Here is an 18015-nt window from a genome sequence, read left to right as displayed (position 1 = left end):
AATATATCTCTACAGTCAGATCTCTAAGCACTCCAAACACTTGTATCAACGTACACTATAAGGGTCTTGCCCATAGCGCAACAAAAAGAAGTATCCCATTACATGTGCATACATTCACATGTGTGATCAGTTCTACAGCTCTCCATAGTCATTAGAGACAAGACACAACGCTAGCTTTGCACAAGACACTATGGGTCTGTGCTAAGGGAGGAACCAACATCTACCATCTCATGAACGACTTAAGTTGGTAAACATCACCGAGCACCAATTCAGAGTTCCTTTAAACTTAAATTTTGCAGAACTTTAATACTTTCACATGTTCCAAAACAGCCACTGTCTTCAAAATGTTTTGAGCACTGACTCATGTAGACAGAGATACTAAGAAATACTGTACTTCCACATATCTAACCACAAATGACAGATGAGGTACAATTAAATATCCTTAGTAGACTTCAGCAACTTCCATGTAGTCACTCCACATGTATTTTGAGAACAAACTCCTCTCACTGGTCTGACAATGCATTAGGAAGTATGTTTATTGATACTGAGTGTAGGCTACTAGCCAAGTGTTCTTGCAAAGAATGTCAATAAGCTTTTTTCATACTTTTAAATCTAAAGTCAGATGAAAATAATGTTTGTAAACTCACATTTAGTCCACATTTGTAGATCAGAAGTACGAAGGAAGTGAAATTTTCTACAAGAGTCACCTGGCTGGTCTCCATCTGGCTCAAGCACAACTCAATTTTCCAGCCTATGTACTACTTTCAAAGTTCATACACACTTATTTTTTCAGGCTCTCGAATTCTACTTTGATAACAAAATCTGCTTTCTGAAGGTTAGCAAACATCAGAAGCTGCAAAGCTTTCATATCTCGTACTGGGACTCATCCATACCGTTATGTTTTAACAGGTGGCTGCGTAGTGAGTGTCAAACTAAAAAACACTGATTTGCATAACATCCTTTCTTCATTTTTATATAACCACATACCAAGAAGCACATATCGTTAGAGAACAGAATGATTTTGGTGTGTATCAGATTTTTTAGATTTTCTTTATCGAGTATGATTTAAATACTTCAGCCTTTGTTTCTTCCCCTTTGCATTGGAACTTTAATCTCCAAAAGAAGAAAACAGTCCACCAAATACTTGGCTTAGAGATGGAACAACATTTTGGAGATCATCTGAAAGAGCAAGGCTTCAGTTTGTAAGGTCTGTTACTCACAAAGCTTCATGCCAGGCCAAGAGAAAAGCTTCCATCCAAACACCAGAGTTGCTTTCCAGTGTATCAACTTAATGCTCACAGCACGCTTGCAGCTTCCACTGACTGCAGTAGCTTGTCGTCATTGATGACTACAATCCAGAGGTCACTGAAGTTAAGAACGAATGGCTTGTTAGGCTCTAACATAGAGTTTGTTGCATAGTATTAAATTCACTGTGCTTTCATCACATCATGGCCTGATTGCTCGAGTTTTTCAATTCAAACAGGATGAAAACTCAATTTTCCTGCATGCCAATGAAGAAAGAAACCTAGTAGTAAGTATCTTCCTCCACTTCAACTGACCTTCCAGTCTTTGAAGGAGACAGGGAGAACTACTACATGACTTTCCTATACTTTCAAAACAAAGACAAAATCCCATATAGCACCATATACTTAAAACGAAACAAAACCCAAGAAACTTATAATGGTAAATCTCATCATCTAGCTTTTGGGCAATATGATGTACTAGATATAAAACTCCATAAAAAGCATACAATTTTCCATTGAAGACTGGCCACCTCTATGACAACCATCAACAATCAAACAGAACCATTTTCAGCAGTTAAGAAAAAAGTTTTGTGGAGAAAAACCATTATGTGTATTTATGAAAAACATGCACAACATGAGACAAGTAATTTTCTTGTAAGTGCACAGACATTTAGAAAAACAGCATACAGGACTTTTTGTGAAATGTGCTTTACAAAAGCACAGAAGCATTTAAGACTACATAGTAATGAAAAGATCAGCTCTTAGATACCTTTCCTCACTTCAGTTAAAATTTCAATCTTTTTTGGGAATAGGGGAAAAAAGGAGTCTGAAGGACAAAGGTGGGAACCAAGAATAATGAAGATCTAATATTAGCAGCGACTGAAGGACAAACACCTAAAAAATTTCATGAGCAAACTGAAGTGACATTGTAAACACTGCAAGAGAATAAACATCAGTGATTTAAAATGGAAACCAGCAAGCCTTAGAGAAGTGTCAGCAAAAACACTAACAAGACACTCTGCACACTACAGCCAGCTCCAAGGAACCCATTTGCAGAGAACAAAAACAGATAATTGTCCCCTTTAAAAAATAAAAAGGGGAATAAGGGGGATGGAGATGGCAAGAGAATCTTGACAATAATTCATTCTTAAGCTTAATGTTCCAGAACTATGAAAAGTCATCCACTGAATTCAACTTATTTTACATAAAAGTACATTTCTTATTTTCCCTCCTCCACTGAACTGTTCCATTTTAACATGGTGAAAGAGTTGCAGAAGATCAGGTTTGGAAAGGTAAGTTAACTAAATGCCTGTTGTGACATTTTCTTAAGAAAAGCAAATCAAATAAGCTAATTGAGGCCACATAGAAGAGTAGCAACACCTAGGTTTCAGCAGATTGTGTAATCCTATGTATATCAACGGAAAAAAAAAATAAGACAAACAAAAGGAATAATAATATTTATAGGGAGATATGGCTTGTTACAAATTCCAATGAAACAAGATCGTCCATTTAACTGATTTAAGTTTCCAGTGAAAACTGGAGGGAGAATTCAGATGTCTAATAGTATCACTGAAGACATAGTACTTCAGAGGTTGTGAGTGAATATACAACATTAAGGGACACAATACAAAACTGCATATATTTAAACAAGGGAGAGATACAAGTAGGAATAGTTAACTAACCAGTATGTCACCTCCCCCTGTTACACTTCAAATCTTAAAAACTGGCAGCTTGAGTGATGAGTAAGAAATGAAATGTCACCTAAAAGAGTGGAAATGATTAGGTTAAACAATAAGCAGGTTGATCCTACCACCTACCATCTGTTAGTGACAATGCTGTTTGTAGCTGTATTCATGCTGAAGTGCTATTGGAGAATGTGTGACTACCTAAATCAAATTCCCAACAAAATTGTGAAGAGTCCCAATTTCATTAATCACTCTTGAGAAAGTCAAACTGCAAGTCACGTATACGTGATTATGGCTAGAAAATTAAATTCTAGTTATCTGAACACATCAAACGGTACAAACAACAGAGCCTGTAGAACATAGGAGGGGAGAAAAGTCCTTTGCTTGAATTTTAGTTTATCATAGAGGTTAAAGAATCCCACAGAAATTCTTTGTTTAATGCAAAGTACTGTCCATGACAGTTTTTACCATTTCTACTCTTTAGCCCATATCATCAGGATTTCTTATAATTAACAAAGAACAATAAGGCAACTTCTATGAAAACTCCTGTTAATTATGGCAACTGTCAACAAAGCAAAAATTAGGAGCGTTAAAGAAATCTCAATAGATGCTCAAAGAGGCATCTATGAGATTTCTGAATACATCCAAAAGCACAATTCCCACTGCACCTAATGAGACTCCGAAGGTGTCTGAACAACTTCTAGAAATCAGCCTCTCAGGATACGTCTGAGAATACTTTGCACCTGTAGCTCTCTCATCAACATGGCACTGTGGGCTTTTAGCACCTCTAAAAATGCCGACACATGAAGTCACTTCTGATTATCTCCATCTGTGCGCTCTTATTCTTGTATAGAAGTATCTCATCTCTGTTTATAATTTAAACCACAAGCCTGGACCTAGGGCTCACACAGAGACAGGAATACTAACAGCAATTTATAGAACAGTAGGAGTGAGGTCTGAATTTTCCAGCACCAGTTTTTTCTTCTTTCCAGAATGAGTTTTCTGTCTTTTCAATACTAAAAAAAAAAACAAACATCAGAGACTTTCTTTATGATTTGGTACATTATACAGTGATAAAGTCAACCTAAATCACAGGCGTAGCTCAAGCACACACAAGAAAAGAAAGCCTTTCTGTGGGTTTGAGAATCAATAATGAAAACTCATTTTCACCTACTGCTTATCTACCTAGATGTAGGAAAATCCTCATTTTAAGTCTTACATATTCTTTATTGTCCTCATAACAAGAAATCATGGTTTACTGCTACGTTCTTTATATTGTATTGGTTTTCCAGCTGAATACAGATTTTTTTTTTATAGTATATGCTATATATTTAAGTTATGAACTTAAATACATTCCTGGCATAGTCAATATATACATTCGAATGCAAACAAATGTAACAACAGTTCTAATGCCAAATAACATTCTGAATGGAAAATGATTTGACAACAAAGGAAATACATACATGACAGATATCAAGGGAAGTCATTTTCCATGCCACATTTTTTGAGATGGGGCTCCTTAATTTTGATATTCAGGAAAATCTGATCAATCTAAGGACTAGATATGCCCAGAAAAGGTATGTTTATTTAGTAATCTTTTTTTCTTTGGTATCATCTTCAAGACTCTCACAGTAACAGATGGAATTAAAGTTGTGGCTCATAGGTTAAGTCAGACTAAACTTGTAGGACAGTGTTCATTTAAACCACAGCCAGATTGGTCAGAATACTTCAAGGGCACTGCAAATCTCTGCCACCAGTTAGCTCAGCTAAGGTGTGTGTGGGTCAGTCACTCAAACCCAAAGATGTAACAGTGCTATAACTTCCTCATGTTTGGCAGACTCTAAGTGAATTCAGTAACATACACTATTGCCAGGATTTCTTTACCAAAATGTGAGTAAACTGCCCCTGCAGGGGAATTTGTTGCTGTTCTACAAAGTTAATGTTATCAAGAAATGTGGCTTCCTGAAAACACAAGATTGATAATGATCTTGCAGGAGTTGCACCAGGCATAGACTGCTATTCTGTTCTGCTGAAACTCATTAGCATTGCACAGCTGATGCCACACAATGACAGCGACAGCCTCAAGGGGTCTGATGAACTGTACAGGTTGCAGTGAAGGTAGGAAGAAAAAGATTCAAGGACAAACTTTAAAAAGAGAATATAACACATGTTATGCTTTGTAAACGGAAGCAGCTTTTGTGAAAAGTGGAAGCAGGAGAATGTTTTCTTCTCCTGATAAGTTCCCTGGCAGGCTTACCTCTGAGAGCTCAATGCATGTCACAGTGAGCCTCAGCAGAACTGTGCAGAGATCAGCTCCTAATTACCTGAACAGGGTACAGCACCCTCAGTATTCAGATATGAGTTCCAGCCTGTATATCCGAGAACGTCAGTTAGTAGTAAGCTGCTGGTAAGTAACTGAAGTACTCCTATCCCTTACTGCCACCAGCCCTGAATACAGCCATCACAGCCCTAGCAGAAGCAGTCAGAGCTCATGGGTGTTTTCCTCTGAGCAACAACCAATATGCTGAGGCCATCTTACTCTTCTGGTTTCTGAACTAGTAGAACACTCTCCTATAACCCAGTTACATGAGTGTCACCCTCAACTCCCTCTCTGCCTTCCACTAGAGGACAGAAAACAGAACAAGAAAGCTATCTAGAAGTGTAAAATCTTGATTTGAAGTTACATAGATTTATAGTTGGATTACTCACAAAGAATTATGGATATACACACTTGACTTCAAGAGCACCAAAAATGCATCTATTCTTTTTCCAATACTTCACATGATCTTGAATATGGGAGAATTATTAATGTCAAGTGTTCAGGGACAGGAAGGAAAAAGAAGGCATATAGCTGGTATAAAGTAACAAACTCAATCCAACATAGAAGGTGGTCTAAGGAAAAGAATTACACCGTTAACAAAAATAAATAAATTACAGCATTGAGCAATTTAGGAAGGACTAATTTCCATCATTCAGAAATCCAGCTTAATGATGCTTCTCAACTTAAAGTGCATTTGTCTATAGTACTGAGAAAATAAAGATGACTATAAAAATCATCTCCTCTCACACATTTTCTTTTTCTTTTTTAGTTAAGTAATGAAAATAGCAGACTGTTCCATTTAGGAAAATAAAAACATAATACACTGAGTAATTGCATGGCTAACACTTGAGAAGAAAAACCTACCACTGAATGCAGTTCAGGCTCACTTTATACAAAATTATTAGCAGTATACTTTCTTGCAGTATCTGAAGTATGACCCAAAAGCAGTAGCTCTCTTCTTACATTTTGTTTTCAGCATACACTTGATATGTACATCATCTTTAATTCCTACGGCGATGCCTGCTTATGACTATTTGTTACATCACTGCAAAGCATGTTTGTTCATTTCATTGCAAAGCTTGTCAGAATTAAAGACCAAACAAGTCTTTAATTTTTTTTTTTTATTAAATTGGAAATAATAATACAAATAAATCTTTTCAACTTCCTTACTGTTAATTCGCTTGGATGAACAAAGTGCTTCTTACTACAAAAATTGCACTTCATTTCAAACACCTGCTAAGTGGTAATGTATGTAACAGAAAGATCATTTTTTGGCAGTGTACGAGTCAGTGTCTGGTCTTGAAAGCAGCAATTGGCATTTCTCCTCTTGCACCTTTTAAGTACCTAATGGCCTTGGTCTACTGACACCCCAAACAACTTCAAATTCATTACGTAAATCCCACACAACACATAAGCAGTACATCAAATTAAACATAATGAGGATCTGTGTTCTGATTTCAGATTTGGATCACGTGTTTTTGTCCACTTCTGCAATGATTACAGTAGGCTTTAAAAGAGATTTGTCTCATTATCTTAGGAGTAAAGCCATCAAACAATTCATACGTATACAACAAGATTCGTAATTGTACTCACAAACATAGTGGTAAGTACTGAACATACAAAAAGCACACTTAGTGCACTAGATGCTCTTCATTATACCTTTTGAAGTAGGAAAGCCCTGATTATTTCCATCCACACTTTCCTCTCCCATCTTTTCAATTCACCTTAGCATATTTAAGTGTCAACAACAGTTGCCAATAAAAATTCTAAGCAAATCAGATCCACTCCTGGCATAAATCTCCAGTTTTAGTATTGCAGTAACTTGCTGATCAGCTCTTTAATGGCTATGTCATTTCATTCCCTTCAGGAAAAATCTTTTTTATATGGATGGACTCTGTGGACAGACAACTTGGATCCCATTCAAAATGTAACTGCCTTTGCTACTGTTACCTGTAAGTCTGTACCTCTATGGGCTGGGTAAGTGGCACTTCCAGCAGCTCCTTACAGCTTTGAACACACCCCGTCTCAATGCCACACTGTATACCTTCTCTCTTTGCCTTTACCTAGCAGGTCTGGTGGGTTGAACATGCACTGAACGCAACCAGAAGTATCCTTAGAGTGTCACCTACCTTCTCCCTTAGCTAAATCCAGACAACTTGGCTATCTAGATAATTATTCTATTTCTGTGTGAACACTGCCAGCATAAGTAACCAGGTTATTAAAGAGCAGAAAGCTGAAGTTCTTTCTGAGTTATGCAACATTCAGAAAAGATGAATACAGATAATTAAACCTGCAGAATTTCTACAACTTCAGCTTATTCAGCCTTAGAGGAGTTTCGTAATTTAATCAAATTCTGCAAATAGTTAATACTATTTACTATTTTATATTGTGGAAGCAAATAAAAACCACAAGTAACATCCAGAAATTCAGAACTGGAGAGGAAAAAGAAGATAAGGAAGCAAAAACGAAGGAAAGATAATTGTTAAGACAGTTCTGTAGGAAGCACAGAAAGCTTCAGTGAAAGTGTTTCATACACCCAAACATCTGTTTGATGACTGGTAGCTGAATCAGTTTCTTCCCTGAAAGCACCATAAATAACTCAGAAAAGTATGGATGGCAAAAGCAGAAGGGGGAGATAAGAGCTACACTGTGCTGCAGAAATGCAGAAATTGTCTTGACTTGTGTGGGAGATCTCTTGAGAGTTAGCTGCTCTCTTTCACCAATAACACTGCCCACAGAACTGCAGCCTTCTCTGCTGCCAGGAGACAAGGGCTTGATTATAACTGTGTGCTAAGAAGCAGGGATGTCTGCGTGACATCGCCCATATGAGTGCGACAGCTCCCCTCCCTTTCACTTCAATCCCCCATTAGCAATGAAATGAAGACCTCACCAAGCCATCATGGGAGTCTTCTGATAATGACAATAAAAGAAGTCTTAGTACAAAGCATGTACTGCAAGGGCTCTTAAGAGCCAGTAAATTGGAGATAGTGGTAGCTGGAAATTAACTAAATCAAGACGAATCAATATTTTCCCTTTCACTAAAGAGGGTGAAACGTGGCTACATCAGCAAGCCAAACTGGCAACAAAACCCCACTGTTTAATTTGAACCAACTATTTCAAATTACATTATGACAAAAATAACATTAAACAGGTGTTTAATATAGTTTAATTATCTTTTAACAACTTAAGTCAGCCTAAAAGCTGGACATGGTCAGCAACAGCCTCTGCCATAAAATTCAGGCTCAAAAGTAGCTCACAGTAGAACCTTAGCTGTAGTCAATTCTGAAAGTCCTGCTCACATTCTTAGTTCTAGCCTAGTAATCCTTCATGTAAAGGTCATACTACCTCAACTTAACTGGTACTCTCACTTCAGCACTTGCATGCAAGACTCTACATATGGTAGACCATACATTCAATTGGAAGCAATGGCATTCCATAAAATCTTCACGTTGGGTTCAGTCTCCATGAGTAACACATTGAGTTCTAACTGGGATACCAATACATTGAATCAATATTTTTAGTACAGGAGAGTATTATTCATATATATTATACTTCCAGTCCAAATTCTCATCTCTCCATTCACTGTGGCCTCCCTTCCCTCTGAGACATACAACAAAATGGAAATAAAAGAGCTACAAGACATGCAAGATACAACAGCCTTCATTTTCCTGCTTCTTCACCTTTTTAAAAAGTTTAATTAAAAATTCACAAAGGTGGCCTCATAGACAAGACTGGGATCATTCTGGATTCAATCTTTAGAAACCAGTGACAAAATGCTTCACACATTTACCTACCACACATAAACACACAAAGCAGGTGACAATCTCACACTAAGTAAGAGAATTAAAGAAGTTTTCTTCTGCTACAGGTTACAAATATATGAAAGTAACTGCTAACAAGGAGAAAACATCTGGAAGATACTGTTTATACAGCAAATAGAACTTGGAATTTGCATGTCAGTTTATCTACAGTATGGCTGTTATGGGAACAGCTACAAAGCAACACGAGAAAAGTCCAGGAGGAAAAGCTCAAGACATCTTCAAGGGCAATGTGCATGCAATGCTTTTCCATACCTCCCCTTGAGTATGTGCAAAATTAACAACGTAAGTGGAAGATTTTCCTTCTGTTCAGGCATGGAAGAAAAATATCACTCTTCAAACACATGCACACAGAGAATCATTAACTAGATGACTGCACCACAGCACAAGACACTCTGAAATAGGCAATTTCTTTTTTTTGTATACTTTCAATTTGTCACCACAAAGTAAAACAAGAAGAATATAAGGACTTGTCAGTTTTCAGATAAAAATTCTAATCCTAAACAAGATTAGCTGATAGCCTAAAAATATCAGCCAGTAATCTCCACAAGTCACAAGCTCATGTTCCCACAAAGTCCTATACCAATCACTAACTAAAAGAAATTAGGTCAAAATCCAAGTCACACTGGAGCATCAATCTTCTTATTTCAGAGCTGTCACAGTTTAAATCTTTCATACAGTCTCCACATAAATTATTAAAAACAGATCTTTCTTCAAACAGAGACTAATCAAAAGTGACATTTCAATCTAATTTTGCACTTAAAAAAGCCCACAAGAACAAAACCACAACAACATAGGAAGTAGTTTTATCTTCAGTCACTTAAGACACACATCTCCAAATGTATGTAAACATCCCTGCCAGCCAACCAGCCAACAGATATCCACCAAACTGCTTTAGGGTTTCAGTACAAAGAGCTGGGATCAGGTGGCAGTACCTCTCACACTATTTCTTTCTTGACAAAATTCCATGCTTCACTAATCTCTAGCAGACTGACATACCTTACTCTCATCAATCCCACTAACACCAGAGAAGCTGTTCCCGTTTTAATTCTGCATATGTATAGTCTCATCCCACAGCTGAACTGAGCTCTGGAGCTTCAAAGGCATAATATGAGATTTGACTCTTCCACTGAACTGCCATTCCTGTATGTTCCATACCTACTTAACTACACATTGAATGTGACAAACAACACATAATAACCCCTAATCTTTGAAATCTAAAGCCATACAAAAGCCACTAACAGATGCAGGGCTGTCACGACTAGAACTAATGCTACTGTATATTTCAAGATATTTGCCTCCTGAATCTTCTAAAATAAATCAAAACTTTCAGCCTTTAAGACTTCTATTCAGCTTAATCGAAATTTACCAACAACATAGGTACTAAATCTTCCAGTGTCACCAAAACACATTATTATCACAACCTGCTACTTTAAAGTATCTAGATTTTTTATTACCTTATCAAGTGGTCAAGTGACTTATGCGGACTTTTTCTATACTGTATCTAGTTTCCTTTCCGCATTGTCAAAGTCTTCTGAGATGCAGATTACAGGATCTCAGCTAAACATAAAGTATTTGAGTATTATGATTTGCATCTGGAAATTATCAGCTGCACTATTAATGAAGTGACTACGTCAGCTCACACTGTCATGTTCCAGATCTTCACTGACTGTCATTTCCTCAAAGAACACAGATTCACTGAAATCATGGCACTGATACTGGGTTCTCAGAATCACTGACAATAAATAATTTTCATTATTTTTACAGTTGTGTTTATTGCCTTTCAACCTGGCACAGGATATCAACTCACACTGCTGACTAGGAAAGGTAGGCAGTAGATATGAACAGAAAGAAATTCCAACTACAGCTTTCAGAAATAGGCTTGTCTCTTTCCTTAATGAAAAGCAGCAAGCTCTCCAAGTCCTGACATCTTCAACTATAAAATTCACACATTATCTACAAACTTGTCACCAAGACTAAACCAACTGGATAACTAATGACAGCAAGACACTTTAACACTTACTTTGAGTCATTTTAGTGACATTTATGAGCCATAATGTGCAATATGAATCAGTGGCATAAACCTACTTAACACATAATGAACTAGAGGGCAAAATAAGTAGCTCGATTGCTAATGAAACAACACTCACATTTTTTGCCATACACAATTTATTATTAAATAACATAATTTTTGACTTGTTATGAAAGAAGTTTCCATGCCCTCTGGCTGACTTACAACAACAATCACAAGTCGATGGACTGGCAATTCCTTTGAGATGGGACACCTATTGACTGCTGCTTGAGAACATATGGAGAATAAAATGAGAAAAGCTAAACAAAATCTTCACTCCTCAACACAGGTCCACAAAAACCACCTGACCAATGATTTAACTGCTAGCTACTGCAACCACCTTTGCTAGAAGACACGAGCTTCTCTCACTCATGTCCTCAGTCCTCCAAAAACTGAAGAGCATCATCAGCACAACCTAGAAGATGAACATATATTCTGTGAACACCAGGCGCAACCAGCTCAAGAGAAATGGAAGTACTTTCTCAGGAGCCCCCTACTCACAGGCAGATAGCATCACGCTGCTCAACTCTGAGCATGCTGACAGAACAATTTTGCATATTCATGTAGCAGACAACACATAAAAATCTGAGTTCTCTTCATACCAAAATCTAGTAGAGTTGCATTAAAAAAAATAAAAAATAAAACCAAACCCAAAACCAACAAGCATTGCTGTGAAGGCACCATAAGAGATTCCTATGCTCCCTCATGAAAGGATATCATAGACATGAAGAGATGAAGCAAATGGCAAAAGCAGTCAATATGGCCTCAGCTTGCAGGCAGAGCACAATAAAGAACTGCAACAGCCCCAACTCAGACCGTGTATCACAGAAAAGAGACATGAGGATTTCTTTCTGGCAAGATGGTCTGACTGAAAAGTTTCCCAGGACAGTTAGCAAAGCAGCCATCATGCTACCATACTTCTGAAGAAAACTCCCACTTCACCTTTCACTTCTCTTCATAATTTAGACAAGTTCAACAGAAAGTTAAACTTCTCTCTTCCACTCTTCTCTCCCCATCTCCCCTGGGGCTACAGAATAATCATACAAGGTCAGGAGCTTTAAAAGCCATTAACAAGAGAAGGGCAGGAATGTGATTAAATAAACCCAGCAATCTAAAATTGCAGGCAGGCAATTGAATACAGTGTTCCAGCATTGACTTCAATATAAGCAAGTTTGCAAGAGCATCATGTTAAAATTCAGGACTAAAAAGCAAGTTTCTTTAAGTGCATATATTGAGAGTTTTGCTTCCTAACGCAGGCAAGAAAACAGTCCAAAGCAGCAGATGAAATGTCATCGTTCTAGTAATCATCTAACCTTTATCAACTGTTAAAAGTTTGACTTGAACTATTAATTCTTCTTTAATGCTTTTTTACCTTTATAAGCAACTTCTAAAATATCACCTTGTCAACTCAATATTAGAAAATAAGGGGATGATTTTTTTTTTTAATCAGAGCTTCTCTTTCAAATTTCAGAACAGTGCAGACCCTGTGATCCTAGAGGTGTTTCTTATGACTGTACCCTCGAAGAAAGTAATGCCAGTGACACAACTGAGAGAGACAGCCCTAAAACAACCCCAACAAAGAAAATATAACTATTGAAGAAGTGTTATGAATCCAAACCTTGCTGCAAACGTCAGAAATTACTTTTGACACAGAATCCATAGAACTTAATTAGACCTTCACTACTCTATCAGCTTTCTGATTGACAAAATTTAAACCAAAAATGTATTGTTTCTATAAACCACTGATACTCCTTAATAAAAGTCAGATAACACAACTTATAAAGACCAGATAATCAAAAATGTATCAGTATACTCTGAATTTCTAAACCTGAAGATATGTTAATGGACATGTAACAGCTCCACTCCTAAGAAAAACACTGTCCAAGTCACAGCTGAGTGACTTTATAAGCACCTTCTTTCTAATCACCAATACAATAAGGATTCCAAACTGAATTGAGGGGTGAAAAAACCTGTATATGATTGTTTTTCCATCAAGGGCAAAGCATCAAGAGATCTAAAAAGAGCTGAGGTGACTGAACTTTTTAGAGGAGGAACTTCAAGGCAAGTCCAGCAAACATCCACTTAAAATTCAGAAGTCAAAGGGAGCTTTTTAAAAAAACCAACAGGGTAATTACAGAGGAATCATACGTACAGATAGGGGAATAAGAAGGGAAAGAACATGGAAATATTTGTCAGAATATCAAGCTCTTAATATTTAAATTGGAAAATACATTTCCTTCATCTTCCTCATTCACCTTAAACAGTTAATGAACTGTAATGTATTTTATATCCTTGTGGTACTGCTCTTTCAGAGCAACGGATTAAAACTTCAGCCTCAGCAGCAGGACTATATTCTGTGAGCCAGGACCTTCTGTAGGGGCACAGGAATTGATGATCACTTCTCAAAAGAACAGTTTTGTTTTCTGTTTTTTGTTTTTTTTTAAACTAAATAGGATTTACCAAATAAATAATCTAATATTAGATATTTATTCCAATATAGCTGGCAGAAAATTAGAGTCAGCAGGTAGTTTTGCTATCCTCTTAATTAAGATCCAGGGTGTGGGAGGGGAAAAAAAAGCTTTTTTGTAACTAAAACAACAGTGACGTTTCTTCTACATGTTTCTTTAAAGCTCATCATAGTCACAAGAGAGTTTCAAGTTACCTAGGTTAAAATCTGATTAATTGTAAATAAAGATGATGACTGCTTACATCTGAGCTGAAATAGTACTCTGGAAACCAGTATGCATCCACCATCTGGCACACAGTAATTATAGAAATTAAAAATGCATTTCTGTGGCCTGACTTTAACAATTTTTACTGATACGGTAATACTTGATCTTCTTAGGGAACATAATCTAAATTCATGCTGCTAAATGATCACAGGACCATCCTTTGTATGACGTAAGCAGTTCATTAATCTGGAATCTTTAAAAAAAAAAAGAAAGAAAAAAAAAAAGGCTTACTTGTTCCCTACTAATAATGGAAACTGTTTCTGTAGTTTTACGTCATGCCGTTAAATTTAATCCACAATGAAGGCAAGTTAATTTCACACCTGCTGAGAGATATCCTGATGGATGCCACCACAGCAGGTCATTAATTTTCTTTCCTTGTGATTAATTTCACGCCACACACCGGACACAGTCTTTTGAGTAACAATGTCTGAGAGCACCGTTAATCCTTGTAAAGGCTAAATCGGTTTTGGATGGCATGCCAAAATGCAAAGAGCCCAGATGTGACACAAGCAAAAGGAAGCATCAGCAGCCTTGGCACTGGACTCACACATGCTGTAGTGTGGCAGGACTACATTCTAGGGTAGAAGTGTATTCTTCTTGAGAATAGCCTCAAAACAAAAGTGCTGGATATTCCTTAGTTCTGGGGTATTTTTAAACAAACATTCTGCAGCATCAGGATAGAGATTACAGCAACGTGACTGAAACAACTGAGAAAGTAACCTTTTCTGCCACAGAAACCTCTCGCTGCTCAGTTATTGCCTTTACACATAACAAGGTATAAAGTTTTACCAACACTACCACATCTGCTGTTTTCAAAGGAAAGTTTGCACAGGGCAAAGAAATGAAGGAAAAGGTAACATTCACAGATCACAACAGCAAAGCCTGCTGCCATCAGAGCAGTAAGAGGAAGCTGCAGGGCACTGCACGGCTCTATAACCACTGAGTACAGACGGGAGAGGCCCCGAGCCCACGCCACAGCCTCCAGATGCAGGAGGCAGCAGAGCTGATCTGGCAGCTCCATGCTGAGCTCCATGCTGCTCTCACCTCCCGCTCCTTGTCTCCTCCAAGCCGCTTGCTCTCGCACCCTGCTTTGTGCTAGATGTGCCAAAGCAACAGATCCCTCGATGAGCTGTACAGATTGTGAAAACAAAAGAAGCCTTTTTATTATATTAGCTTTCTGCTTGTTTTGCAAACCAAGCTGTCTACCAGATGGGTCAGGTGCATATCACAGCCAGTGAAAACAAAAAAGAGGAACTGTATCTTTTGGTATTAAAGAGCTGTTCAGCTTTGCCCTTCTTCCTCTTTGCAGGAATTACACAAACCAGTGGCTTCAAAGCCTCACTGTCTGTACTGTCCTTCCTAACCCTAAACCAGTCTGTGCTTTTACCTCTTGTTTATCCTCTCCTCACATTCCCCAGTATTCTATACCACAGTGAATGTTAAGGAAGCATTTCTGCTTGCAACTCATTCAGTGCTTTACACTTTCTGTTCTTACATCATAATAGTGTTTCCCAATGCAGTATGAGCAACTTCTTAAGCTCTTCCTGATCATGTGGGAGAATAGTTTAGAAAACAAGCAAACATGTTCATGTGCCTACCACCAACCACTTTCTGGCAACCAAAGCTATCACGGTGAAGCTGAAATAGAGGAGAGAGAAAAGAGGAAAATGATTACAGAATCTGATGAATGAAAATCACAAGGAACACGTGCTTTAGTATGCCCTGCTCAGATTTCTGAACGTGACATGCTGGGGCCAGGCAGACACAACCTCTGCCAGATCAATCTGTGCCAGCAGAAATGCTACTACTCTCCAAGCAGAAGTCACTGCCTTCTCACATCTGCCCATGGAATTAACTTGAACGAGCGCTGTCTAGACAGTTCAGTCAAAATAAGTTGGATAAGAAGCAATTTGCTATTTAAACTGCAAAACTCATCTGCCTGTTTTGATTGGAATAGTTCAGTGAGAATAAACTGGCCCCTCTCTGAAGACTGCAAGAATATTTCCTACTATCATTCTGTTGTCTGCATACAGACAGTGAGGTATGATTACCTCACTGTCAAATACATGACCAAAGGCTCTGCATAAAACTTGGAGAGAGATGCTTATTTGAGGTTATTACAATGGTTACCTGTTTGTTGGCCAACGTGCTTTTCTCAGCATGCGCTGAAAATTTTTACTGTCAACTCCTATGAAGAATATAAATATAGAATGAATTAGGAGCTGGATTAAAAGGATTTAGTTGCAAATTGGAAAGTCAAAGTAAATTACTCAATAATTAGAACTTGCAAGGATGTCTTTTTGGGCAAAACTCCCATGGCTGGCAACTGATTATGCCATACAACAATCTGAGAATTAGGAATATCAAAGGAACAGCTACAGTCTGAACACTATTTGAAGCAGTATGTACTTATTCCTCACCACTGCTTGGTTTTCAATATGAATGGGAAAGTAAACATTTTGGCCATTTCTCCAGTTAACTAAAACACAGCATAAGAAGACTAAGAAATAATAAAATTTTTGATGTCTGCATTTGTAGATGTCTAAAGGACACCTAAGTACACTGTCCTTTTGCCTCATAGTTCTATCAGACTGCTGAAGAAGCCACTCTCTTTCCACCTAAAATCTCTCTAGCTGCTGTCTCTCAGGGCTCCTTCTCTGACAGAGACATGCAATTGCTTTCTCTTTAACAACTGTTTACAAGGGTGGATAGTGAAAGGACAAGGGGGAATGGTTTTAAACTGAGACAAGGGAGGTTTAGGTTAGATATTAAGAGGAAGATTTTCACACAGAGGGTGGTGACACACTGGAACAGGTTGCCCAAGGAGGCTGTGGATGCCCCATCCCTGGATGCATTCAAGGCCAGGCTGGATGTGGCTCTGGGCAGCCTGGTCTGCTGGTTGGTGACCCTGCACATAGCAGGGGGTTGGAAATGGATGAGCACTGTGGTCCTTTTCAACTCAGGCCATTCTATGATTCTATGCTTCTCTCCTCAGTCTCTTCTTTAGACTCTCCTAGTTGGTGCTTGAGAAAGAACACATCAACCAAAAAACCTCAGCAAAGCCACAAATTGTAGCCCTCAAACCCAGTCAGCTTTCTCTCCTCTGCAGAAATAATAAAAATTGAAGTGCATAGGTTAATGCTTACAAAGTCCTTTTAATTTTTTATAGCACTTTGTATATCAAAACCGGAGTGTAATAAAGAATTAATTTTAAATTGCTATGTCTATATTACTATTAATGTCATGGTATGTCAGGCAGAATCTCTCAAGGTAGATCTCTAGCACTAACCACTGAAGGAACACGATGGAGAATAAAGCAGACAAGCAATATATTTAGCTTCATCCTATCTTTGTCCCCAGGGGAAAGTGTACTTCCTTGTGTGAGAAGGGAAGGAGAAAAAAAACATTTGCTATGTTTAAAAAAAAAAAAAAAAAAAAAAAAAGCCTAGAAAGCATATTTTCCCCAACACTGATGACCACTTTAAACAGTCTCATACGACTACAAAATGATATTATTTGCCTTGGATTTAAAGTCATGTTTTCCAGTCTGACCACATCAGAGGGTTATTTTCTTCCCAAACCCACTGCAGTATCCTGAATTTTTCAGTTTAAGTAATTCTGCCCACTCCACCTTTTTAAATCATTCTAAAAACACCTGAAACAAATCTGCTAGGGTAATTCTGCTCTTGGCTGAATCTTACCTGCAGATTATATAATTCTTGTACATTTTATATCTCTTGCCCTGCTCTTCAGTTCTCACCAGACCAGGAGCTCCACCACGCAGGCTCCTTGGCATGTTCCCAAGTACACAAATTGAGCTTTACTCCCTCCAGTGCTCAGAAAACAATTCAGTTCTTAGCAAACACTTTTAGAAAACCTAAATCATTGTTATCAAATGAAATTCCAAAAATTAGCAAGAGTGGATCCACTTTACTAAGCACTCTCTACAAGGGCACAAAAGATTTAAATATTACCAAATCTTTTTGCTGCTGCAACAGGAACCAGTTATGGTTCCTGTTATTATGAACAGGCGCTATTCACAGATGGAAGGAAAAAAAACCAACAAGCCTCTGCTAGCAGAAAATCTTGTAGCAAACCCACTAAGAGACTTCATGGACTACACAGGGATGAATATAATTTGAGTA

General features: G+C 37.8%; 1 protein-coding gene across 4 annotated transcripts in view; it reads right to left on the bottom strand.

Annotated features, from left to right (window-relative positions):
• Nucleotides 1–18015, bottom strand: part of MGAT5 (alpha-1,6-mannosylglycoprotein 6-beta-N-acetylglucosaminyltransferase) — a 115526-nt gene that overhangs the window by 84985 nt on the left and 12526 nt on the right. The window contains exon 2 of one of the 4 annotated variants that reach the window (XM_085228767.1): nucleotides 1221–1365. The exons of the other annotated variants lie outside the window; for them this stretch is intronic. The gene's annotated coding sequence lies outside the window, so the exon portion shown is untranslated. The remainder of the gene's footprint in view (nucleotides 1–1220; nucleotides 1366–18015) is intronic. 4 annotated transcript variants of the gene reach the window in all.

This window comes from Meleagris gallopavo, chromosome 7 (assembly GCF_905368555.1).
Source record: "Meleagris gallopavo chromosome 7, MGAL_WU_HG_1.1, whole genome shotgun sequence".
Taxonomy (NCBI): Eukaryota; Metazoa; Chordata; class Aves; order Galliformes; family Phasianidae; genus Meleagris; species Meleagris gallopavo.
This window is presented reverse-complemented; position numbering and strand designations above follow the sequence as displayed.